This window comes from Typopeltis vanoorti, chromosome 23 (assembly GCF_054136105.1).
Source record: "Typopeltis vanoorti isolate ZY-2024b chromosome 23, IOZ_Tvanoo_1.0, whole genome shotgun sequence".
Classification (NCBI taxonomy): domain Eukaryota; kingdom Metazoa; phylum Arthropoda; class Arachnida; order Uropygi; family Thelyphonidae; genus Typopeltis; species Typopeltis vanoorti.
The window spans coordinates 67,205,283-67,232,484 of record NC_143571.1 but is presented as its reverse complement, the minus strand read 5'-3'; the positions used below and the strand labels follow the sequence as shown (position 1 = coordinate 67,232,484).

At 31.9% G+C, this 27,202-nt stretch overlaps 1 long non-coding RNA gene across 5 annotated transcripts in view; it reads left to right on the top strand.

The window, feature by feature from the left end:
* The window catches only part of LOC150093928 (uncharacterized), a 159,312-nt gene that overhangs the window by 62,178 nt on the left and 69,932 nt on the right, over positions 1-27,202 (top strand). For all 5 annotated transcript variants that reach the window (XR_016550335.1, XR_016550333.1, XR_016550334.1 and 2 more), the window contains exon 2: positions 25,306-25,651. This is a non-coding gene — a long non-coding RNA (uncharacterized LOC150093928). The remainder of the gene's footprint in view (positions 1-25,305; positions 25,652-27,202) is intronic.

The window sequence follows — 27,202 nt, the reverse complement described above, 5'->3', positions numbered from 1 at the left end:
GGGAAGCATATTAAAAAAAACAGCAAAAAGATTAAGAAAAATACTTAGATCGGTGGGTGGAATTCGCATAAAAAACATTGCTGGTATGTGGAGATATTTGTTTGGGAAGAGGAGATTATAACATTATGTTTAGTCCACAGTTATCCCAAAAGGATATCATAGTATCGTACATAAGTACATACGTATTCATTTTAATTAGTACTTTGCATCTTTTAAAAATGTGAGTAGTAATTTATCTGTCGTCTTTAAATTCCATAAAGAAATTTAACTCCAGGAGTTAAATTTCTTTATGTTCACCATCGCTCACCATTCGCAGTGAAAAGTACTTGAGTAACAACCATAACGAATGCTATTTATTCTATAATGCTATTCAAATACTTATCCGGAGTTTTCTTGAATGTGCTTGAAATAGTTAACTCTGCAACACTTTCTGGAAGTTTTTCCATTGGTCAGCCATTCTTTTGCGTAAAAAAAAAGTTTTCTTAAGTTCACAGGAGAACAGCAACTGTTCTTTAGTATAAAACCATATTTCCTATCACGTGATTACTGGGAAATGAAAAATTATTTCTATAATTCAGTTCATGCCATTCCTTTAATAACTTTAAAAACTTCAGTAAGTACCCTGTTATTCATCTTGTCTCTATGATCTGAAAATTTCTGTTTTATACAAAAATTGAAGTCGTTCCTTATAAGAATAATTATTCATATCACAATTCTTCCGGCATATTAATAGGCTACTCTTTATTCGTTTATATTCCCTTCAATGCATCCTGGCCTTTTCATATCATCACTGAAATAGTACAAAACTTGTTGTGCAGGTAAATTTTAGCTATTGGATTACATTTATATCTGTATTATGTATCATATTGGCTGATTTCTCTTGTACAGAGAGGATAAAGATGAAACTGGAATAAGAAAGAATTGTAGTTGCAGTAATTATAGAGGATGCTCCAGAAAAATTATCTAAAAAGAAATAGTAATATTTTTTATTGAAGGTCATAAAATAAAATAGAAAGAAGTGCATAACAAGTGAAGATGTAAATTTAATTCTAAACACTAATAAACGTCTACAGTTCATTTACACACGTAATTCTTCTCATTATATTATTTCCTGGTTAAATGACTTGAAAAGTCTAACTCTGAAAAGGATGCTATTTAAATAACCATACTGATGATGTCCTAAGATACTTAGGATGAAGTATTTACTTATTAAAGAATTTTATTACTGTGGTTTACGTGTATATGAATCCTCCGCAGGTTTCACTGTATAATAGAATCTAAATTCTAGGTTCAAATTCTTCGATAGCACACTCTAGAAAGGATGGCGAGATGATTGTAATGGCTTTCTGAATACTCTGTTTCAATTCTGTAATGTTTCTGGGTTTGTTATGGTAAACTTAGACTTAAGATAACCTCATATAGATAAAAATCTAAAGGTGCGAAATCTAGAGATCGAGCAGGCCAATTTGTATGCTTCTCCCCTTTACCAATCCATCGTTCTGGAAATGTATTGTTTGTAAATTGTTGAACGACTCCAGAATTTCTTGGTGAGAGGATGAAAGTTAGAAAATAATTATCATGAAATTTTCCTGCTTTAAAAATTACAGATGTATAGAGTAATTTTTATTTATTTATTTATTATTTTTTTTTTTTGAAGTGAAGATTTAGTTTTTGTAAACAATTATGACGTATCAAAAATTTACATCTTCAAAAACTTTCATATTTATTTTACTTTTTACTATTTACATTCAAGGGCCTTCAATAAAAAAATAAAATACATCCGCTTTGGACTTTTAGACTATAAGCTTATGCGAAATATTTTTTTCGCTTTTTAATATATATCATTTAACATATATCATAACGGAAATTCAATCTTTGTCTATTAAAAATCAAAATAAGAATCGATTAATAATTTTTTAAAAATCTGTATCCATTAAGAAATTTTAATATGTGTCTATTAAAAATCAAAATAAGAATATATTACGAAATTCTTTTAATCTGTGTGTGCTAAGAATCAAATGAAAACAAACAACTTTATAAGCGAACACGAAGAGTACTTAAATCAATAAATTGAAAACTCCAAACCAGTAAGTGACTAGGTTATTAAAAAAAAGAAAAACGACTACATCAAGAGAAAAATTCCAATCAGAAGAAGTAACAGGGGGAGGGAATCGTAGTCGAAGAAACCGGAGGTTAAAAAATATCCAGATTAGAATATCATTAGTAGTAAACTCAAGATCCGAAAGGAGCGAATAAGACGTTACCAGATTTTAGAAGAAAAGTTATATTAGGACATTAAGGACTGATTGAGAAGAGGAATCTGCTGATGCACAACTTCCAGAGAAAGATAAAGCACAGCAAGCAGTTAGTAAAGAAGGGCAGCGTGCTTGTTGAACAGAAGAAAAGCCAAATTAGACTACAGACTGCTTTGAACTTCTGCGTACGTGTTGCCGAGTTTCAGCCCGATAAGCTTGCGTGGCCTCCTCCGAAGTAGTGGCGTGTTTCCGAAATGATTTTGATATCATCTGCAGGGCACAACGTGGGGGTCCTTAAGACCCACATTCAGTTGGCACCTGTAGAGAAAAAGGCCATTCAGGTAATGGTTGAGGCCAACCACAAATGGTCGGACAGACAAATAACACATTGCGCTAACTGCTTCCTCGTTAACGTTACGATTCCCTGCCGTGGTTATTGGCGGGGGGAAGTCCCATTCACCTAAGGGCTTCGAAGAGGAATAAAAATGCTGACCAGAGAAGAAGCAGAAGCAGATAGCCATTTGGTCAGTTTTAAATGTAATCTGCTTCAACTCCTGGCTAACTTTTCATCTTTTTTTTTCTGTTGCTATGGTGATAACCTGCCAACGCTATCGCGACGGTTACCGTATAATTATTAGCAAGTAGGACTCGTGGTAATTTCCCTTGACTCTTTTTATTTCTGCCAGTAGCGTGTCTTCTGAACTCGTTCAAGTGTTTTTATTCGTTATGGTCAAACTAATGTGTCCGCTAAATAATTATGATCTATTACTTCCTGCCTCCAGAAACTTGGCACATTTTTATACACCTGTAACAGATCGCTCGTTTTTTCAGTGCATCTTGCACGCACATCTTGTCAGACACAGGTATTATGTCAAGATAGTAACATTGTATCATTTCAGTGGGCTTATTTAATTCTTTCTCGCTCTGAATGTACAACTTATTATTTCTATCTCATATTTATGCATATTTCAAATACATTTTCTTTCTTTCTCTGTATTTGTATTAACTTTTGCTTTTTTTCTTTTTATGGTAATCCCAAATTCCCAAATACGAAAGATTGAAACATCCATGTTTTTAAATATTCATAAGCTATAATTTTTGGAAATATTTCTTGATTTTTTCTCTCTCTCTCTCTCTCTCTCTCTCTCTCTCTCTCTCTCTCTCTCTCTCACACCACGCTCTGTACCCATATCTTTTCCAGTTTATATCTATCTTTGTTTCTTTATTTAACTACTTTCTGTTTATCTCTCTCTCTCTCTCTCGCTCTCTCTCTCTCTCTCTCTCTCTCTCTCTCTTTCTCTCTCTCTCTCTGTGGGTGGGTGTGTCACTAGCTTCGGCCTTCCGATTAATTTTGCTTTCTGTGCATTCTGAAATAATAAATATCTAAATAATTAACGGCACACAGAAACACTTTAAGAGGGCCCAATAGTTTACACCATTAAACTGACAGCTTCCCTAACCGAAGCTCTCCATGTCCTTTACATAGTTCCTCCTCTTGTTTTATGTGATGCTTGCTGTAAAGGGTATTCTGTATGACTGCAGGGTAGGAGATGTTAAATTGGAAGCAGCTGTTAGAGAGATGTGGAAAAAGTGAAACGTCTTTTACTGTCCCCCGGGATGCCAAGTTTCGCGTACAATGGTTGACGTGACATATTTGTGGGATGTCTGGCGTGTGTGTCTCAACAGCCTCCAAGCTAAGACGTTTGTTTCTATACTTCTACTGAAAGGATAGATACAACTAAAGTAATGCATTGACTGGAGAAGCACCTGTGGCACTTTAACTTCTGGCTAAGTCGACTGTGAACTAGAATTCGGGATGAAGATGAGAACGTTGAATTTCTACATGAGAAATTTGCCTCTCTCTCTCCAAAATAAAAAAAAAAGAGAAAAAGACTAGTTCATTTTGAAGGGATACTAATAAATATTCTCTTAATCCTCTATGTTAGTTCAAGGAATCAAAATAGATGTGTAGTAAATCTCATTGACAAAAAACATCTCAAAAATATTCTAACCCACCGATATGAGAAATTCTTCAAAACATAGAAGATAATGATTGAGTATGTGACTTGGGATAATTTGGGCAAAGAACTGCAGGAATCCTGATTTCAATATTAACACGCAAGAAATGATGATGCCTTTATCAGGAAAAAGCACATTAGAAGGGAAATCATGGCGCTACGATTAAAAAAATAACTCAGAGAAGACACTAAAGTAAAGAAAATGCACAGCGCAAAAATTACTAGAATATTTAAAGTAACATAAGCGAAATCATTGTTGAGTGGGAATATTTAAATTAAGCAAAACGAAAGAACAGTGTTTAGCAAAAAAAAATCAAATTCTGGGAATATCTGCTTCCCAAAGAAAAACAGTAGGGTAGATAGTACAGCTAGGAGAAAATATGATAAAATAAGACAGGTAAGAAATTGGCTTTTGAATAGAATATGTGAAGTGGTCATGCTATTCTCTTCTTTTCTTTAAGATCTTAATTATCAGCTCAGTAGGTACTCCTCAAGATACAGTCCATCTTTGTTTTTAACAAGCACGTTTTTTTACAATCTGATCCCTTCCTTCCTTCTTTATTTAAATAATATTCTACATATTTCTCGAGTTGTCATTAGAATTCTGAATTTTTAAAATTTATTTTGGTGTGTTTTCCTTTATTTGGACACTGTACTAAACAGTGGTATATTTGCGAAATGATCAATGACAATATTTGGCCATTTGAATTCAATTCTGTGTTTTTATTTGAGAACCTGGTGTTCAGTATATACATACGCACATAAATACCCACAGAAACTTGCTGTTTCTAAAATCAAATGAATCACTATTGTCAATACTGTATGTCACTGATCTGTCTTTACCCTACCGCTGTGAGATGCAGTACATAGCTTAGATTGTATCCATTTCTCAGACAGTGAATGATATGATTTCGCACGCCTCTCCAAAATCACGACTCTCAAGGCAATACTATACTGTTATCGGACCCAGTCCTCATAGAGCTAAATTTATAACAAGAGCTATTACTCTATTGAAATGGGAAAGGTCCTGTGCCATAGATTTGCATTAACACATGATATTTTCTACGTCATCTGGGATGTCACAGTTTGTTTTGCCATACTGTCAACATAAACTAACGGTCCAGTACCATTATCATTAAAGGCAAGTCCATTCAAAAGCACATCTAACATTATTATTGTCAGTTATGACGATGCATTTCTGTTGAAACCATTAGCTATGATTAGCCTGATCCAGAATTTTCTTCTGAATGAAAAAAGAAAGGGTATGTAATCAGATTAACTTTTTATGACTTCAACTTCTGCAGACATAGGACCATTAGAATCGTCGCTATCTATGAGTGCTTGTGATCACGGATCTTTTGACTGTAGGTCGTCCATGAAATCCCTTCTGATGAAATATCCAGATTACGTAAAGTGCGATTTCGTTGTGTTCCATGTGACTGGTTTCAACAGAGATGCATTTCTGTTGAAACCATTAGCTATGATTAGCCTGATCCAGAATTTTCTTCTGAATGAAAAAAGAAAGGGTATGTAATCAGATTAACTTTTTATGACTTCAACTTCTGCAGACATAGGACCATTAGAATCGTCGCTATCTATGAGTGCTTGTGATCACGGATCTTTTGACTGTAGGTCGTCCATGAAATCCCTTCTGATGAAATATCCAGATTACGTAAAGTGCGATTTCGTTGTGTTCCATGTGACTGGTCTTCTAACTATAGTCTCTCTTCTGCAAACTATGAGATGGACTAATCCTCTTTTTCAGCATTGCTATGGTCTGTTGTCTCTTACTTGCATATGATATTCCTTAGAGTGGTCTTTTGTCACGTTACAGCGTCAATGCCACCAATCACCTATCTACTAGCAGTTCTCCATCTGATGTCCAAATACACACTTATGTATTCAAGTATGGAGGGTCTGCTCTTACATACTGATGTAACTCAACTAATATTTAACGGTAGCATCAAAAACAATTATCTTACTCAAAAAAATATAATGTACCATTCACAGAACAATTCAAAATAACTTAAGCGACTCACTAAGTTGAAAGTATCTACTAGTATAAATACTACATTATAACTATTAGAAACTCAACACATTATTTAATACTGTACATCGATGGAATTCAGTGATTTATATTTTTAATTATTACTCTGAAAGGTTTAGATTTGAGTGCTGCTAAATAGTTTGCAATTAAAAAACGTAATTTTCATAAAATGAATCACGTTATAAAATTTAGAAGATTAAAGGGTATCTGAGGATATGGATAAAAGTCCGTACTTGTCAAGATCACGAGGACCGAGTCTCAATTATTAGTGAAAATATTCGTGAAAATAGTAAAATATAACAGATACTTTCGGATATGAATCATGTCCTTGCCTGTTCTAGGGTAGATTGGGAACAAAAGGAAAACCAAAAATACATTTTGACAAATATCGTGTTGGGAAATCAACCGATATACGACTTTCCTTAGCAAGGACATGATTCTACTGATACTGGCAAAACGGTGTGTGTGTGTGTGTGTGTGTGTGTGTGTGTGTGTGTGTGTGTGTGTGTGTGTGTGTGTGTGTGTGTGTGTGTGTGTGTGTGTGTGTGTGTGTGTGCGTGTGTGTGTGTGTGTGTGTGTGTGTGCGCGTGTGCGTGTGACTTATGATGGTCAGTCCTCTCCTTTCGAGATTAACTCAGATAGCAAATCATTGGTATTTGTTGATACCCAATTAGCCATCCTTCACCGCTCATAAGGGCTCGCCCATAAATTATAACACTCCTGCGGGAGAGGTGGATTACGGTTTTATGACAGTGCATGCACTAACGACGAAGTGAAGTCTTAAAATGTTACTCAACGAAAAGTTTACTTCCGTTTTTCAAAATAATATGTTTCTCAGTGTGATTTCTTTCTGATAGGGTCTATGAACACTTAATATTTTATGGGAATAGTAACTAGTCTAAGATAACAAATGGATATAACTGAAGAAAGGGAAATTTTAGATGAACATTGCTTTATTTTTCGCTAATTAGAGTTTAATTTCATACTAGATTACACTGAATGGAATCGTTTCAAGTCTATTGCAGTTTGATGTTGTGGTTGAAGTGTATTTTTCTGCATTTTGTTTTCTGTCTTTAGAAAACAAAACAGGAAGAGAGAAAGAGAGAGAGAGAGAGAGAGAGAGAGAGAGAGAGAGAGAGAGAGAATTTGAATGTACACATAGAAAAGTAAACCGAAGAAGAAAAACGTCAAAATATTGGAGATGCTACCTTTAATTTAATTGGCTTTTAATTTTTATCTTCTTAACTTCGTTATTCAAGTATAGTTTTGTAAAATCAGTGCTATCTGTTTACTCCCTAATTTTCATTAGACCTCTGATATCATGTCTTCAGTTTGATAACTGAGATATTGGAATTTCTTCTTTTTAATAAATTGAAGTGGGGGAGGATGTTTAACTCAACTCCCAAATCTTTTCATAAAAGTTGATTTAAATGCTGTCTCGCATACTGCTAGTTTGGTGTTTTGGCTGATTACTTTCTTCTTCCACGTCAGTCTATTCAGTCATTTTTGCAACGAACTCCTTGCTTATTTTATTATTTGTTTCCCTATTTAATTTGTCCTCTGTAATAAAACCTAAGCCCGAATGTAAAATGCGTTATTTGTTTTAGTGACAAGCAGTATTGAGTCTCAATATTGAGACTGCAGTTTTTGTTTTTCTGTCTATTTTCATAGTATTACTTGTTTTATTGCTAATTTTTACCATTGTTAATGATCAATGAATCTTTTACAAGACATATTGAGTTTATTCAGAGGATGATGTCACCTACAAACAATAAACAATTAGATTTAACCGACTGATTTGACATAATCCTTCATATCATTTTTCTTAACAGTCCATCCTTTTTTCAAACTGTGTGTATATTATTTTGTATGGATTATCCCTTGTGATCCATAATGTTTAGTATTTTAAACAATTTTCCTCTCTGATATCTTAATCAGATGCCTTTGTTTACGATATACAAAACTTGTTATATTCCCATATTCTGTCTAGAACCAATGTTCTTAAAATAAAAATTTTAATTCCTATTTGTCTCAAACCAGGCTTGTTCTTCAAGTTTCCTTTCCGGGGTTTTTCACTGTTTACATATTAATCCTTAGTCTTATTTAATCTTAATCTGACAATATTATTTAATACATTAAACAAGGTGATCAGATAATGAAATAACTGTTTTTCAATTTTTATATTACCTCTACTAAATTCGATTCTCGGTTTTCTAGCACCTTTCAAACTCGATTTTACTTGCATGCGATTTATCATTTGTATTCTTCCAATAACTTTTATTTAGCTAGAAACTTTCACGCATAATTTGCTTACTTAAAGTCTGTATTTTCTAAATTTCTTTCAGTGTGGAGGGGGGGACTTTCAAATTTACAGCTGATTTACTTGACACCAACTTTCTCTAAGAGCTCTTACTTTTTCAAATCCACGATTTGGAAAAGTAAGAACTTTTCCTTTCAGGTGGAAAGACCTGGGTTTGAATCTCGTGTAGAACCTGAAGAATCCTTTCAACTAAAGGTGCGTTAGCAGGTCTCCTACAAGGTGATCGGGATTTATCTTTCGGAAATTCGGATTATTCATACATGAAACACGTCAGAGAACAACAATAATAGACTGACTTAAGTAAGCATGGTTACTTCGGCCATAATTTGAACTGTTTTTTATTTTTTATTTTTTATAAAAATAAGAAATATACTTTTTATATTTTTAATTAATAAATTTAATAATTTTTATATATTTTAAAATATAAAAAAATACTCCGGCGAGCAGGCCATCCTTTAGCATAGAAACCTGTAAGACCTGAACCTATCCCCGAGAAAAAAGAGGTCTCAAAACTGAAAATTTTCATTACAGTATAATAATTTATCACTGCAGCGTGATTTCATGTTTTGTTTTTAATCTACTAGAGCATACATATGAGATGGTGTCTCATATCAGTCCCACATATGATGCTGTAATTCCTGGTCGTGTAAATTGGTAATTGATTGCAGATTGTTCTATGAAATTATGTTATGTCAACTACAATCATTAAAGGTTTGGAAACCTATAGTACATGTGTGTTTGTGCGCGCGCGCGTGTGAAATATGTGGCAGTCATTGAAGTAGAACGTGTTAATGTTCATGTTAACATTAAATATAATAATAATAACTATTAATATTAATTATTCACAATTTCTAATTAATACGTTTGTCGTATTACTGCTTATGTATGGGCAGGACTATTCAGATTTATGCAAGTGTTGCAGTACTTAATTTAAAATAAAAAAAGGGCTCATCTTCCTTAAAATTATTTTCCGCCCCTTGATATACAGAAGGAAATAAGATACAAGAAAGCGTGAGCATACAGAATAGCTTGCTAATGAATCAAACATAAGACGAGAGAGAGAGAGAGAGAGAGTATACAGATAAAATTTTGCAGGTGATAAATATACTACACCTTATATGAAATGCAAATAAAGGAAGGGAAGGGTAACGAATAATAAAAAAAAAAGGTAATTGGAAGGTGTCTTGAATACGATGTCTGCATACCAATAGCACGTAGCATTGCCGAACTGTCCTTACGACAATTTTTAAGACCAGCAATTGCTATCATTTGATATAGAGGAAGGAAGCACATTTACAGTACTTTAAAAAAAATTTAAAAAAAACGAATCTCATCTTATCTGAGTTTGACGATCTGAAACCTTAAATAGCAAAAAAGGGGCCCCATTGCATTAAGATTGCCTTTTTGTTTTCTTTCTAGCATGCCCTGGCCTCTGTGTGATAAACGTACTTACAGAACAGTTACATTTATAACCTCACAATTTAGACGTGAATGATTTTCATATAATGAAACAAATTACAGGGTCAGCTGAACAATTACAGGCTTCCTTTCGGGTTAAATGAACTTCAGATTGTTTCCTTTTTCTTGGGGGAGAAGGGCGTGATCATTAAAAACGTTCATTAAACCAGTTTGAAGGTATCAGAATATCCCTTGTCTGTCTGTCTTTTCCTTAATCTCAAGCTTGATTTGATGAGAACAGTCGTTTTTTAAAAAAATTTCCAAGTAAATTAATTCACTTAACATTATGTAATTTGTTTTATCTTATTTTTAATGCCGACATTTTTTCGATCATATTTTAAAGTGGACTAATTTCGAGCTTGTCAGTTTTTGTTGTTATTTTCAACTTGTCTAGATTATGTTATTTTCAACTTGGTTAGCTTATATTGTTATTTTCAACTTTTCTAGCTTATATTTAAATTCGTTTCATGAGTAATATGTCTATCACTGGAAATCGTCAGTTTCATACTACATCGCATTCAATTATTGTATATTTCTTACCACTAGAAATTATCAATAAACAGTTTTTCAACATCAGAATCCATCATTTGAATTTCATTTTTATTTTTGCGAGACGGCGTGTCTCGTGAAATGAATCGTTTGCTAGAACTATCGTTGAAATCCGTTCATTGTTTTCAAAGGTGACACGCTGTTATTTTCTTCGCATTTTCTAACTAGTACATGTCACCATTTAAAGTAAAAATACCCGAGCTGATCTTTTCGAAGGTTCTAAATATAAATGTCATGCCTTCTCGTGATTTTCTTTTGCCGCCTTATAAATATTAGTTTCGGTGACCCACTTTCTACACGTATTGAAAACGCTTCTGCTAAAAGCAGCGGCAGCCTTCTGTATTGCGCAGTGCAATTTATTTTCGGTGCTGTAATTATGATAGAGTTGATGGGGTGTAGTCGAAGCACATTTATTAACCTGATGTTTTAGGAAGATCGGTTTGGAAAAGGGAAACTGGGAAAGAAAGTGATGGACACACACACACACACACACACACACACACACACACACACACACACACACACACACACACACACACACACACACACACACACAAAAAAGGGCCAGTAACTACTTATAAAACTGAAATGCAGTTTTGCAAAATTTTGAAGTTTCTTTTAATTACACAAAAAAAAAAAAAAAAGATGTCGACCAGTTAAAGTTTTCTTTTAAAATTTTATTATTTAGAATTCAATGCGGTCGAGTGGAGGTGGGAAAGATGCCATTCCATAACTAAACTATACAACGGAAAGCTAACATGCCGAGAAATTTATTCTTATAACCCTAAGGGAAGGATGGGGGATTGCCGGTTCTTGGGACATGCGAACAACGATGATAATGGAAATTTATTTAGAACATTGTGATAGTTGATATAATATAGATCATGTTCACGACTCTTAATTAAAATAAGTTGTTGGAAATATAAATAAAAATGTTCATTTTTTTTTTCTTTTAAGATAACCGACTTTTAGTCTTAAATTTGACAGTATAGCGATAAGAGTTGTTTCCTGTCTTTGCCTATTATCAAGTTCTCATTATAGTCCGAGAAAAAAAATCATTTCTTTCAAGTTTGCTTTTTTTAACTGTTTCCTGTGTAATTATAGTAGTGTGGTGTTACATCTTCATTACCGTATATCAATTTAGAAATCTGTCTCAGCTCCAAGAATATCTTCGCTTGCAGTAATCATGCAATTTAAGACTTACATCATTAGTTCAGTTCTTTACAAAAGAAAGAAGGGGTGGAATGGTGTGGGGGGGAAGCTATTTTCTATCGTACACTATTATAATGGATTTTGTTACAACAGTATTAACGAAGGCTAAAAATGGCTTTAAAATATCCATATACCAAAATAGTTTGCCGACATTTTAAATTAGAATTTCTTTTTCTAACAGACAATTACTTTAATTACTATAATCATGGATGGATTTTGAAACAATGAAGTTATTTTTCATTGTTTCAAATATAAAAAAAAAAAATCAGCAGTTTGTTTTATATAATAAATCAGAAATCAATATTTAAAAATAAATGTTGATTTCCAATTTCAATTTATTCTTGATATAATGGAAAATGTAAATTAATTGCAATTTATTCATAAAAGGTGATTTTGTCTTTTGTATCTTGTTTTCCAAATTTATTATGTGTTTATTTTAAACAAAATCAGAAATCCACATTAAAACAATATGTTCATTTCTGATTTTACTTTAAAAAAAATTGCAATTGGAAATCAACATTAAAAGGAAATGTTGATTTCTAATTTTATTTTTTTAAAAAAAAAAGATCAGAAATCAACATTTAAAAAATGTTGATTTCCAGATTTATTTTTCGAATTAGATTATTTCTTGACGGAGAAAATGAATTAATTGCAATTTTATTGCAAGAGTTTAATTGGTTTAGTTTACGGCAACAACAAAAACAAAAACATTTACTTCTGTACAGTATCTTGATTACGTATTCCTCGTAGATTATATATTTTCAAAAGCTGGTTATACTTGACACTCCTCAATCTAAAGGTAGCGTTTTGCTTGGAAATTTCTTCCCATAAATAAACGCTTGTTGGAATTTTTCGATTATGAGTCTGCCCGCTGAATGGGAAAACTTCACAGCTTAATAGCTACTATGGGGAAAACAGATTTGCATTAATCTTAAACAACATGCATTTTACCGATGAAGTGATATCGAAAACAGATTGAGTACTTGCGACCTGCAGCGCTAGGTGCGTCGCTTTGAAGCCGGAGAGTGGCCGCAGTCTACGGCAACGGACATGGCTTTGAACGCCATTTTTTTATTTTTTATTTTTTTTTTTCCTTCTTCGGCACAGTAGCTAAGATTTATCACACGCCAAGCGAACTTGTTATCCTAAAGTTGTCGATGGATTTAACGAGTTTTTGTATACCGTATATATGAAAACGTGTATTTTGCAACCCTTCGCTATCACACGAGTTTCTTAGATTGTCCGTTAGTTTGTTATACAATCTGTATCTCACGATAACCTTTTCCTAGAAAATATGAATGTAGAATTAAAGAACATGTTGATTTTAACACGGCTACGATATAAGGACGTGTGTAATTGCATTAATTGGCCTAATAAAATGCTGACAGATTGATGCATAGGCCCGTGACAGATTGATGCATAGGCCCGTAACAGATATGTAGTTGAAGCCAATTGATCTGCCATTTTGATGGGACATTCCTCTACTGCCCACAACCAACAGATACATACAGTTAACACACATAACCAAGATATATATATATACATTTAAATTGAACCGAGTTCTTTCAGTTTGAAATATGCAACTCGATTTACTATTACATACAAATAGAGTGATTTCTAAACAATACATCAAACCCATCTCATATTTAATCCTGTTATTTTCTCCTATACTTTATCCATTTTTCTTCGTTATTTGATGGTCTTCCCACGAAAGAGATAAAAACGTACATGAAACTCTTTTTTATTTTTTTAAACAAAAAACTGGCACATAACGGAATTTAGATTTTTATTTTTTTATCTTTGGTTAGTAATATATAATTTGTTCAAGGAATGTCTTGTTTATTCTGGATGTATGCGATCAGCTATTTCCATTTTTCATCATCATATTTTATATCTCGACATTAATCTGCATGTTTGTCTATATGTGTTCCTTTATCAATCCTTCCCCCCTCTTTTCTATAATTCGTCCTGTAAATGGAAAGTTTCACTTTGAACAGAACGTATATAACAACCTTCTAATTCTTTTTTATTTTAAGGCCTTGATTTTATTTCGTTTCAGACTTCAGAAAATGGTTTTTTTCCTTTTTATTTTCTAAATCTTTTTTTCTTGTTGTATTTTTTAGTCATGTAGACAATACATTTCCTGTTTATTTGATCCCAATCTAAATCTTTGTTGATTATATTAATTTATTTTTTCAACTTTTATCACTCGTTTGGTTTCAGATTTTTATGTACCGAGTTATATATTATATGGATACATAACTCATTTTTCATTATGAAATTGAGCTGTTGGTGAAGGGCAGTTCCACCTTTAAGACTTCAGGATTAGGACGAGCTGGTTCGGGCCTCTATTACTCTAAACTAAACTTGAAAATGTCCATAGCGATACTCGTTAAAATCTTTTCAAACTTCAATTTATTTAAATTCTGGATTCCGAGTATGCTCGGATCGAATCCATGTGATCATTTGAAAATAGGATTCTTGTTACAATTGCGATTTCGCCTTGCATTTTTCGATTTTTTGTTCATTTGGTCCTCTTTCTTCTCTATTGTATTAAATCCACGACCTGCATGTCAATAATCAAGTTTTATTCTTTACATTTCTGCATCTCTTTTTTGTGTTAAACTCTCTCTCTCTCTCTCTCTCTCTCTCTCTCTCTCTCTCTCTCTGTGTGTGTGTGTGTGTGTGTGTGTCATCTCCTTTTTATACATTTTTTTTCTTTTTTTCATCAATATTACCTAATTTTTCTGCTTGTGTTCATTTTGTTCTCAATTTCTTGTTCCGATGCAGTTAATTGCTGGTTCCGGTTTGTATTCTTCTTTTATGTCTGAAATTTGCATTTTTAGGATATATACTACTATATCTTTGTGGAATTGTTTGGTGTGTCTTTTCGGCTAAAGTGTCAGAACCAAATGGTTAATATGTACCTGGTCATTAATTTATTTATTGTAACTTTAGTTTTCACTTTATCGAAAAAAAAAAGTATCTGTTATTGAATTATATGTTATGGAATAATAAAAATATTGCCTTAACGTCTAAATGCTCTACCAGATATAGAATGATTTGTGATTTATAATTTCATCAATTTACAATTTCACCAATATCTTACTGCTTTTGCTTTCATTTACTAATATAACATTAGATTACTTTGCAATAATCTTATCCACTTTCAATTTACATTGATCAATCCTTTGGATTTAGAAACTTACTTAATCCCAGTCTCTGTTGACTAACAGAAAGTTCTCATCGATGCACTCATTCGTGTTCAGCATTTTATTGTCCTTTTTTATGTTATAGTTTTTGAGCTGACTTTTGCTGAAGAACCAATAACACTGGCAAAACTTCTTTTAATGAATTAAATAAAAAAAACTGTAATGAATCCGTTGTATAGAATTAGTAATAAATGCTATAAAATAAAATCTTAATAAACCAGTATAACATACTGTTGTTTATAGCGAGAATAAAAGATTTCAGTTCACGATCTAATAAAAAATACACTTAACTGTTTCGAGTTTAAATATTTCGCTTCTTTTTTTTTTTTTGTAAGCCTGAGAGCATAATTACTATATGAATTACTTAATCACCATTATCATCTCTGTGAAATTGGCATTCGCGATTTTGTAGATTTGTATTTCCAATCTGTATTCTATCTGCTGATCATACCGAGTTAGAACAGGATTATCATAAAAAATCGAAATATTTTTATTATAATAAACAATTGGAATATTATTTATAATAATCATTTAACTGTTCAGAAAGAGAAAGGGAGGTTAAGATAAAGAAAAAAAAAAGAAAGAGATCTCAATGAATATTCAAATATCTTGAAAATAGTTAAAGGAAAATTTTTGCCAAAGAGTTTGAAAGATTCTATCGAAAGATCAGTATTGAGACAGACAGAAAGAGAAAGAGAGAGAGAGAGAGAGAGAGAGAGAGAGAGAGAGAGAGAGAGAGAGAGAGAGATTAAATGAATAATGAAATTAACGAAATGTGCTAGCACAAATAAAATCGAAGTTTGAAAAGCCATAATTAAACTTGAAATACTGAAATATTTGTAGTACGATTCTGAGACAGATACTGAAGAATAGTTAGAAATAGCAAAAATAGAATGAATAACAGATAAGACGATTAAAAAAGAATCATAGAAATACGATATATCGAAACAGATGAGAACATGCACCATCAACGGGGTGGTTAGAAACGAGTAACCAAACTGAAGAAATAAAAATGGCAAGTACTAAGGAACAAAATAATAATTGTAGGAAATTATAGAAATATATTTATTTAACTAGATTTAGGAGAAATGGAGAGTGGGATAAGGAATTTATTAATACGATACTCTACAAACATTACTTTTCAGTTCTCTAACTCTGAATGTTATGTTTGCGATAATTGTTGAGTTTTTGTTTTTGTTGTTGTTATTGTTGTTTTCAATTATATGATTCTGACTCATTGTATCATCTTTTGTTTATCCTCCTAAATTGTATTCTTTTGGGTCTTCAAATCTTGATTGAACTTTTGATCCCTTTTAGTTTTCCATTTTGGATTTATTCTTATTAATCTCCGCTTCCATCTTTCTTTCTTTCTCTTTTTTTTTTATAGGATTTCATATCCGATCTCCTTTCTTTACAATCTTCACTCAACTGCGTACGAAGTTAGTATGTAGTTTATGGTAGCTGATACTTTCTTACATTACTTATTTTCATCACAAAGAGGCTGTATACTCTGTATGTAATGCGGGTAGTTAATATCATATCGTGTGAAGGCCTCTCATATAAATTTTAACACGTCTTCCATAATGTTTAGTGGATAGCTTCAACAGCCTTTACTCTAGTTTATAAAACATTTCCGTTCAACGAGATTAGTACTTATTTTATAAACTGGGTCTATTTATTTCTATTTAAAATTATACTACCAATCATATTAATTGTAGGCTTAATTTTTTTCACATTTTTCACTTTCATTTTGTGGAAAACACTAAATGTGTTTTCTCTTTTATGTATCCAAAAGATTTCATTATTTATCTAGCAACATACCTTATGATACTTAGATTGGCATACACCTAAAATGACGTGTGTAACAGGAGATATATTACGAAAAAACTGTTGTATATCAATAAGCTATAAATGGAATGAAAATATTTTCATACTTGACAGATATACTAAATATAATAACTATAATGAATAATGAATGTAGCTCCAATAAATGCATTCCAAATAATAATAATTAACTGTAATGAATTAAATCGTAGCTAACAAATGCAATATTATCTACCTGCAATGAATTCAGTCTAAATTAAAATATTCTCAACTCATAAAATAAATTATTAATCTCAGTCATTGTAAGTGTATTTATAAGGATCCCAATTCTGTTCAACATAAAGGTAAGAAAAAAATCCGCAGATGCCATAAAAAGATGGATTGTTTAATAGCCTTATTGTGTTGCAACACCATACATTATCACAACTGAACTTAGAGCCTTTTTTGTGGTATATGTGCTGTGGGCATATAAATATTGTTGTTCATAATTTTATCGTCGAATTGGTGGAAATTAAAAAATAAATAAAAAACGAGGAATTTTAATAGTGAATCTAAATATTTGCAAGCCGGATTGGCCGAATGTAGTTTACGTAAAAAATTATAAATAAATTTATCGTAAAAATACAATACAGTGGGAAATCGTTCAGAGTTATCTTCCATATTTCCATTGTTTTCACTAAACTATTATGATGTTAATGAAAAAATTGCGCTATTCAAAGAACTCTGTTGAAAGTGAAAATTTCATCTGCTAAGTTGCAAACGTTATCCCGTCCCATATCATATTTTTCCTTCTTATTTTTCTTTCTTCATTCAGAATTCGGGAGTCAAGAATCATCCTGACAAGTGAATCTTAAGTGTGTGTCCTTTGTCAATTATGATTACTTAAAAAAAAAAAAAACATTAAACACGTGCGAATGATTGTAACCAGTCTAATGAGAGGTTGTCTATAATTGTTCACACCCACATTAAATAACCGCAGAGAAAATAGACATTTGCATCAACCAAACCAAATAGAAAATAAACTGCTGATTTGAATCTTCTAAACTAAACCTTTCCAATTTAAGCGACAAAAAGAAATAATAATACAAATTTTAAAAAAAATAGCCCTCTTTCCCTCAAGTTACTGACTTTCTAATTCTAGTCTGTCCTAAAATAACACGTCTTTGAAATTTGAATTAATTTATAATTAATTCAAATTTCACACAGGCACTAAGTTTCGTATGCAACCTTAACAAGTATCTTTTTCTTTCTTTTCATCCACGGTACTATTGAACAATATATTGAACAACCTTGCTTTTATTGAATTACTATAACAAAATAAAAAAATAAATCTAAGTGATCTTTGGGTTACAAATATCCCCGAAATCTGCATATTCACCTGCATTGTACACGTGATTTTGTTAAAGTTGCCTGATTATAGATCATTTACAAAATAATTTGCACATAGTCTGAATTAACAATCCTACACTTGTTTTGGAGATGATGGCCCTGCTGATATCCTCTCTTTCAGTTCCTGTATTTATGATAAAAAATAAAGTTATGATAAATATAATGAATTAGGTTGTAAAGTTGTTATTTTATTCCTAGTCTGAATAAAAACAATTTGTAGACCACATTGGATCCATTTCCATAGTCAGAACTGAGCATCGTTGGCCTAACACATTCCTGCTATTTGTTTCATATGTTACGGTAAAAACTACTATCAACTACCTTTTTTTATATAAGCACACAGATTTATAGGAGTGAAAATAACATACAAAAGTAGCATTATTATACCAAACACTATTACTATTTCAGTTGTTTTTCCTTTGCTCTCTTGTCGGAATAGCAGCTTTTAAAAATGCAATGTGTTTAATAAAAACTGGTCGAGCCATTTCGATTTTAGTTTAAATTTGAATAGAATTTTGAGCCTGTCAAGTCGTTTCAATTTTGGCTTTAACATAGTCATTTTAATAGCAAAATTTGACTAAAAATTACTCGAAGTGATAAAAATTAGACAAATGTAAAAATGACATTCTCTATGCTATATAATCCAAAATCTAGGTTTTGTTGCAGTGATAAGGATTGATACCTTTGAATATACTACAACGCATATGCTACAAATAACAATAAATAAATTCTCTATGGTATACAATCCAAAATCTAGGTTTTTGTAAAAAAATACATAGTTCTCCAAGTAGCCTTTTTTATGGAATTATAAATTTATATAGGCTATAAGGAACTATAAGAGGCTATAAGGAGCTTCACATTTTTGGCAGTCAAAGTACCATTTCATTGTTGGATATTATTAACCAGTTTGGTGTCATTCATGATGGAGAAAGCTTATGTAGTATGCTTGCTTCAAATTCATAATCGAAGTGAGTTTATCTTTGTCAACCTTATCTTTAACAATCTCGAATGTGAAGTGATCCACTGGTATGAGATTTGGCTAACTTCTTAATTACATGTAACCCCCCCCCCCCCAAGAGGTATCAGTGCAATGTTAACTTTCAATCTCACTTGCGATGAGAAGTGGTTTTATCGTGTTGTGATGTCTTAAAATGTATACTTGTCTCAACCACGCAGGTAGTACACTTTACTGTGTTTGTGTATTTGTAATTAGTTCTTTTATAAAACAGAGCATAAATAACAAGGCTCTGATTACACTTTGTTGAGCTAGAAAAAAGCATATGATAAAATATCAAGAAGAAAACACTTCCAAACACTAAATCCAACTAAATGGAATCTTATCACCCCCCTGTATTTACTTGCAGGTAGTTAGAACTGAAGAATATATACAGGATAATAATGTAATTTTTTGAAGTTAGGACAGTGGGCTATCTGCACTGTTATTTAAGAATTATGTAAACCACATTATTAAGGATGATGTTATTAAACCTGATGCTCGTATAGGAGAGCATTACGCTTTGTTTTTTACTTGACATTAGCTTCGTAATTATAATTGTTGCAACTATTCGAGAATTTAGCAAACTAAATAATTGTAACCAATTTTGTATATGAAAATATGCAATAAGACTACAGCTATGGAAATAGGACCAAAAAAAAACCTGAAAACACAACCAGTACACAGAATTAGGTTACATATTTTAGCTATTTAAAATGTAACTGGTTATTGAATATTTATATTTATTGCATATTTAGACAATTTTTGTATGGCGACAAATTAAATATGGGACTAGATAATAGAATATATAACTGTGGTACAGTGCGAAGCCATTTGAATACATTTGTATGGAACAAAAGAGAAATCGACTAGAATACTAAGCTAGCAGTATACAAGATAGTGTTCAAAGCAATTTAAATATGCAGCACGAGTTGTTAGAAATAATTCAGGCGATGAAAGACTGAAGATGAAGACCACATATAAGAGTTCTGAGGAAACTCGAAAAGATGTAATCAGTGGCAGAATTATGTTTCAGCATCCAGTGGGTTAGTGTATTAGAAGTGCTTGACTTGAATAATAGAGCAATGAGGAAGAAAGCTGATGATCAAGAAGAAAAAAAAAACTCGTTATGAAATTATGTTAGACCGTCATTAATATCTGGTACACCGCTTGAAGGGGGATGCACCATAAAATGCTGGCGAGAATGATTAAATTGATATTCTTGATAGCTCACATCAGCTGTGTATTATGATACTATAATCACTATATTTATTATTTGTAGTTGCTAGATTTATTACTAACGTAACCAAACATTGCAAGTATAATTAATTAATTAGCAATAATATGCTATTTAGAATATTAAGGCTTAAATTTTGCTGGACTAAATAAAATCCATGTTTTTCCCATATACTATTTTCAATCACTGTCGAATTTTCAAAGAAGCGAATATCTAGTTAGCATTCGATTTGTCTTCTTTCTTATTTTTCTTCAAAATTTTCTCAGTACATTACAGAAAATGAAATCAAGGTGCAAAAAAAGGTGCATTAGCAAAAATGAAAACATGGTATATTTTTGTATATAAAATCTCTCATTATTAAAAATAAAATAAAATCTCACTTTTGCCTTAATATTAATTAATAGGAAAACATGAAAATATAATACACCTGTTAAATTTGTACTTCTTGATAAAGTGTTCAGGTGAAAAAAGGGTGTTCAAAATTCTGTAATATAGGAACCTTATACACGATATATATAAGGTATATTTGAGTTGTAAGTCAGTAGTTACTGAAAGATGAATGAATAGATTTCAACATTAAAGTAGATGGAAGGCTGGGTTATACACTTGATTGTTTATAATCTATCTGTATGTCCATTTAAACCGGAAAGGTTGTATACTCTTATAGCATCAGTACCATAGATGGACTAAGGATTAAGTATTCCGGTAATCCTGTTTTAGAGATCAAAAATGGAACTTTTTTGAAGTCATTTCCGGGCTTCAATAAGCGGAACAGTAGCGGTATCACACCAGACGATGAAAGTCATCACCCATCACAAATATCCGTACTACAGTGAGATTCGCATCCACTGTCTAATTAACCTGATATCAAAATGAAGTTTACTCTGTGCAGATAATGGTATCCTATAAAATAAACATAAAATCATTGAAGCCTTCTTTATCCAAATTAAAGAATTGTAACACATGAAAATTAAATTGAAATTAAAACAAAATGAAAATTAAATTGAAATGTGAAAATATGCCTAGAAAATACCAAATGTATTGTGATTGGAAACGTATTTTATTTATTTAGCACAACCTTTAGTAAAGATTAAAAAAAAATTAAACAGAAACATGAATAACACAGCACAATAAGTAATTCTAGTAGAGTAGAATTAGTAGAGTATATGTCAAAGTATATGGTAGAATAACAGTATATGTCAGTCGACATATACTATTAATTTAGTGTTTTGTTTATTTCTCTTTTGTTCTATCTACTTGAATAAATGTAGATAGAACAAAATAGAAATAAACAAAACATTAACATATGGTTCGAAGAACTAGGTTAGAGAACAAACAGGGTTGATCGTAAATTGGAAATTATATATATGGGAATTCCTAAGAAAATCAAGAAAGTGAATACGAAGATAAATTGAAGATATTAGTTAAACAGAACGATTACATAAACAGAATGAGAGGTGAAGGGTTGGCCAAACAGGTGTTTGAAGCAAAATTGACAGGAAAAATACCTACATTTTTAGGTTATCTAGATTAAGATCTAGATGGATAGATGCAGTTAGGTGTTCCTTAGATGACACAAGTATAAGATCATATCTGATAGATAATAGACCAGCTTGGGTTGATAAGAAAATTGTTGATAATAAACTAGTAAAAAACCTTAATTGTGTTGTATTAGCACAGTATCGTGTGTCAGTACAATACAACACCCTAATCCTTGAGGAAAGGATGAGTTTAAAAAAAACAGAAGAGTAAAAAAAATTAAATAATTCTATGGATAAAATACACAACTCTAAAAATCTATATTAATATCCCAAGATTCTTGTCGATTGAAATATAGATGCTTTAAAGTATCCTCTCAGCTTAACTTTAATAGTAATCAATTAAATTGAATATAGACAGATATAAATCATTCTTCGACTACTTATGTGCTTGTTTAACTGGAGTCTTTATTGCATAAACTATATAGTGCTAATAAAACTAGAATTGTTTTAAAAAATAATAATGCTACACTCCTTGTAACCTATAACACATCGTCCTCAGAAAATCATTACCGATTAGAGATAAACCTCTGTCACAGCGCATGTTTCTCGACACAATAATATAAACTCATTAAATTATAATATAATAATAATAAAAACTCAAAGGCATCAAGTTATATATTATTTTGAAACTAAAATTTGCATGAAGGGCTAACGTTTTAACCGAAATCCACAATAATAATTGCAGTAGAATACAGCAGAATCCTCAAGTATGAAATAGCTGATCAGAGAATAAGAACGAACGATAGATGCCGAAAGGGAGTGAAACGGTTTCTAAGAAAGATGAAATATCTGATGGTCTTTAAATATTTAATAAATTATTCGTCACTATCAAACAAGAGAACGCAAGTAGACAAAATACAGTCTTCAACATAAACTTCATGTTTTCTATCATAAAGTGTCCAATAATTCATTACCTCAGAGAATCCTCCGGGTAGCTTATCTTCATAAATTTTGTGTTTCAAAAGACAGGTTGGAAGAATAATGAATTATCGTAGTAGAAGAGAATAATCTATCTATCAAAGGTATACACTGAAATTTGAATTATAAAAAATAGCAAAATTGTCATCACCATCGGTAATCAATGTAAATCTCTTGTATCGTTTGTCAATCGGAGAACACACCTGTGGAAGATGAAGTGAAAGCTATAAAAATCAGGCGTGCGTGGCATGATGCTTGTTCTTTAAGATGTTTAGTAGCCTTTTCTATGTAAGCAAGTGAAGTTATATGAACAGTTTGACTAATCACTTGGTTTCCTTAATGTTTATGGTACAGCACGGTAAATAAAGATTGGAAAGTTTACTTTGACCTTAATATAATTCACCACACACTTCATATTTTACAGTTTGCTAGAAGAGTAACGTTTGCGAAGAGAAGGGTTAGTTCTAAGGGTTCTTTTCGTCGTTAAATTTTTTTAGAATAAGAGTAAGGAAGATTGGATTTTTTTATATAAACTGGAGTCTACAATGCATGCTATCAAAGACTTTAATATACTTTACGATCAGTAATATCTGAAAATTTACAAGGAGAATACACAAAAAAAAGAGCAGGTACAGGAAACTACAATAATATGTTTCTGATTTTTTGTCGTTTTCCCAAATTAATAGTTAAATTTCATTTCGATAGGAGATTGGATTCTTATGATAACTTCAGAATAGTTAGAACTTATCATAGAAGCTGCAAAAAATTTTAACGGACTTCTCTCCTGAATAAGTTGTCGTAATTTTTCGCTTCCCTCATCGTTTAATCATTATAAAAATGACTTGTAATTAAATTCATAATCGAAATGACTATTCTTAATACAACATTTCACCTGATTCTGAGTTATTTTTATAATTTAATTTATAATTAAAATTATAAGAAGTTACAGTGAACGTTATATATGCTAAAAATGCTTATGATCGCCTTTGGTGGGTGAGGGAGGGGATCTACCTGTTGAGCTGAACCTTCTGAGGTTCTCTTTAAAAAAATTTAGGTTTGTTTGTTTTTTATTTTAAAATGTTGGTTCGAAAATGCCATTTTAACTTGTTAGGTCTCATGCTGGTTGCTGCCGATATCAAGGCATATCACACCCACCCACCCACCCACACACACACACACACATATATATATATATTCATTTTATTCACTTGAAATTGTTACTGACCTCCATATTTTGTGGACTTGAGATGGTTCGTATATTATAGTTATGAGGTCTTAGTTTCTAATATCTAAAACAAAAAAAAATTAAACTTTCTTAACTTTGAAATATAATCAGCTATTTTTTATACACTATCACTCACGCTCTCATAAATAAAACGTCAGTATAGGGTGAAAATATATTGTCTGGCAAGTATTTCCTACAGAACATACCAATATAAAACTTGCTCCCAGACTGCGGTAGAATTATGACGAAAGTTCTTTTGTCTGTGACTTCTATGGATGGAGGTTGCTAAGTATGTAAAAATGATGGGTAAAAAAGTTCTAATGACGAATGTAAATTGCTTTTGGTAATCTATTATTAGAAAGAAGTCCACCATCTTAATGATTGGTGCTTAAAGATATACCTCAATTTATAATGACTGGTGTAATTAATACTGTCATCATCATCTTCTTCCTGACGAAGACATTAATTCAAATGGCCATTCAATTCTCTTTATGTTTTTTAGCCTTACAATTTTTTGTGCTTCTCCTTAGGATAGTAACCGTTGAGAACTATTTTGGTAGTACAGTACTTAAAACTTATGTTGTAGTTTGTTTACTTCTGAAAATATGTTTTGCTTTTTTTAGTTTGTATTTTTTATTGCCGATTTTCTATTTTTGATTTCTGTCTATTGCTCTTTTTTATGTATTTCTTCATCTATTTATATATTCTGGTATTATTGTGTAAATTTCATTGCCCATATGAGAAACATACACAACTTTATGTGAATATGTTTCTATATTAAATGTAAACAGATTTAGTTATCTTTGTAGAAATGTATGAATTTTAAAACTATAGAAACTAGTCTTTTTCAGACTAGACTGACATACATTGAGTTATTACTGCACAATATGTCATTGCTTTTAAAAAACATATTATCATTTGCATATTTATATCACATTATTTACGTAAATTTTCAAATATATTTCCTCGTTTGTCTTATCAATTGCTTTAACCCAGATAATATATGCTACCCGTTTTAAAACTATTTTATTTATTAAAAAATTTATAGTAAACATTGGATAACTCCTTTTTTTTTCTCTTTTCTAAATGCATGTTGTTCTTTCTAGATCAGAGATAAGCAAACTACGGCTGCTGGCAGAATACTATCCTCACTAACTTTTGCTCCTAGCTCCAAGACAAAAAGAACTGAACAAAAAATTCGGTTTTGTGAAAATGTGCCGATGTGTCACTGTTTTGTGATTCCAAATATAGATTGCAAAGACCTAAAAAAGATGTTAATATATATTTTTAATCCTCATACGACTATAAACAGTCATTTTCTTTAATAAAGCTGAACAAATCAGATTAAAGAAAATGGATAAGTATTTGGCTACAGTAGAAAATGTGTCATCGGAAATGACACATTGGAATATGCGTCAGCAACTACGAACATCGTCATCTTTTCCCTGAATGGTGAGTAGTTAAAATTAATGATGTAATAATTTATACAATTGTTCGTTTTGGTTGATTTTAAAGATAGCTAAAGAAACTTATTTCCAAATTAGCATAACATAACCTCTTTATATAACATCTTGTGATGTTTCCTTTTTCGCAGCTAACTAACCGAGTGGTTATTACCATGTAGGCCGAGCTGAGTTGGCTTCTCTTATCCATAGGATGTGGATTCGAAACCTTTGTGAAATGGATGTCTCGTGAATGTCTTTAGGTGGAAAACGAATTTTATTTCCTCATATGAGATTACTACCTTAGTTACTGGAAGCATGAAGTGACAGGGATCCTTTTTTAGCTCAGTCGGTATTGACGATGTCATTGGGATTGAAAGACTTGGGTTCGAACGCCGTCTAGAATGTCAGAACCATTACATGGGTGATTTTTCATCTGCAGGAGAGTTTTTCGGTCTCATATGGGAGAGTAGTGTTTTTTCCAGATGCATATTCTTGTTTTTCATCGCGTAAACCGACCAGAAGAACACACGAAATTTACAGACAGAATACCGTCTTCCATAGGCTTACTTGCTTCTACTGCAATTCACCCACTGAAGCTAAATTTCATTTTTTCAGTATCTTTGAATACATGTGACTCGCACTCATAAAAGGTTTTAAACTTCTAGTACATTAATAGTTGGGCCGAAATGGGGATATTTAATTAATTTATTTTTATTTACTATTTTGTATTTTTATTTATTTTTTCATAATTCGAAAGCCCTAGTCTAGAGATCAAATATGGAATTTTTCGATCTACTTCAAAGGCTCCAATAAGCAGTATAAATAAATAACTAAATTATTTTTTGTGTATTATTTTATTTTTATTTTTGTTGTCTATTTGTTTTCTAAATTCTAATTTTTCGGTATGAAAAGTATGATTTGCATCTTTCTAAAGCAGCATATATTGGGTTCGCAATGACTTTTGAGACTTCTACTTAAATTTGCAAAATACAACTTCCTTTAGTAATTATAGGCATAACTAAGTGCTTGAGGAGGACCTGACTTCCTCTATTTAGTACGTGTTCTTTTTTTAAAATACGCTCCACGCTCCAGTGTTCCACGTATGCAGTAAATTTTAATAGTTCATGGTCCATGTCAATGAGCGTCAAAAATATAGTAGGAGATCTTAGTTTGTGATCTAACGGTGTTGTGGATACACTTGGCATTTAAGGTGTGTGTGTGTGTGTGTGTGTGTGTGTGTGTGTGTGTGTGTGTGTGTGTGTGTGTGTGTGTGTGTGTGTGTGTGTGTGTGTGTGTGTGTGTGTGACTTTTTATTTACCATCACATATAATTAATACAAATGAACGAATAATGAATTAAATTAAAACAGAAAAACACAAAAAAAAAGAAAAATCAGGGAAGCTTTACACCTGATGTATGCTGATCGGGTAGAGGGTGACAGCCTGGTCCCACACCTGCCTTCCCCACAAATCTACCCCCCCCCTATTCCCCACCCAATGTGAGAACTGAGGAATTTAGCTCCGCTCTTACGTAAAATAGCACTTACTCACCTGTGGGG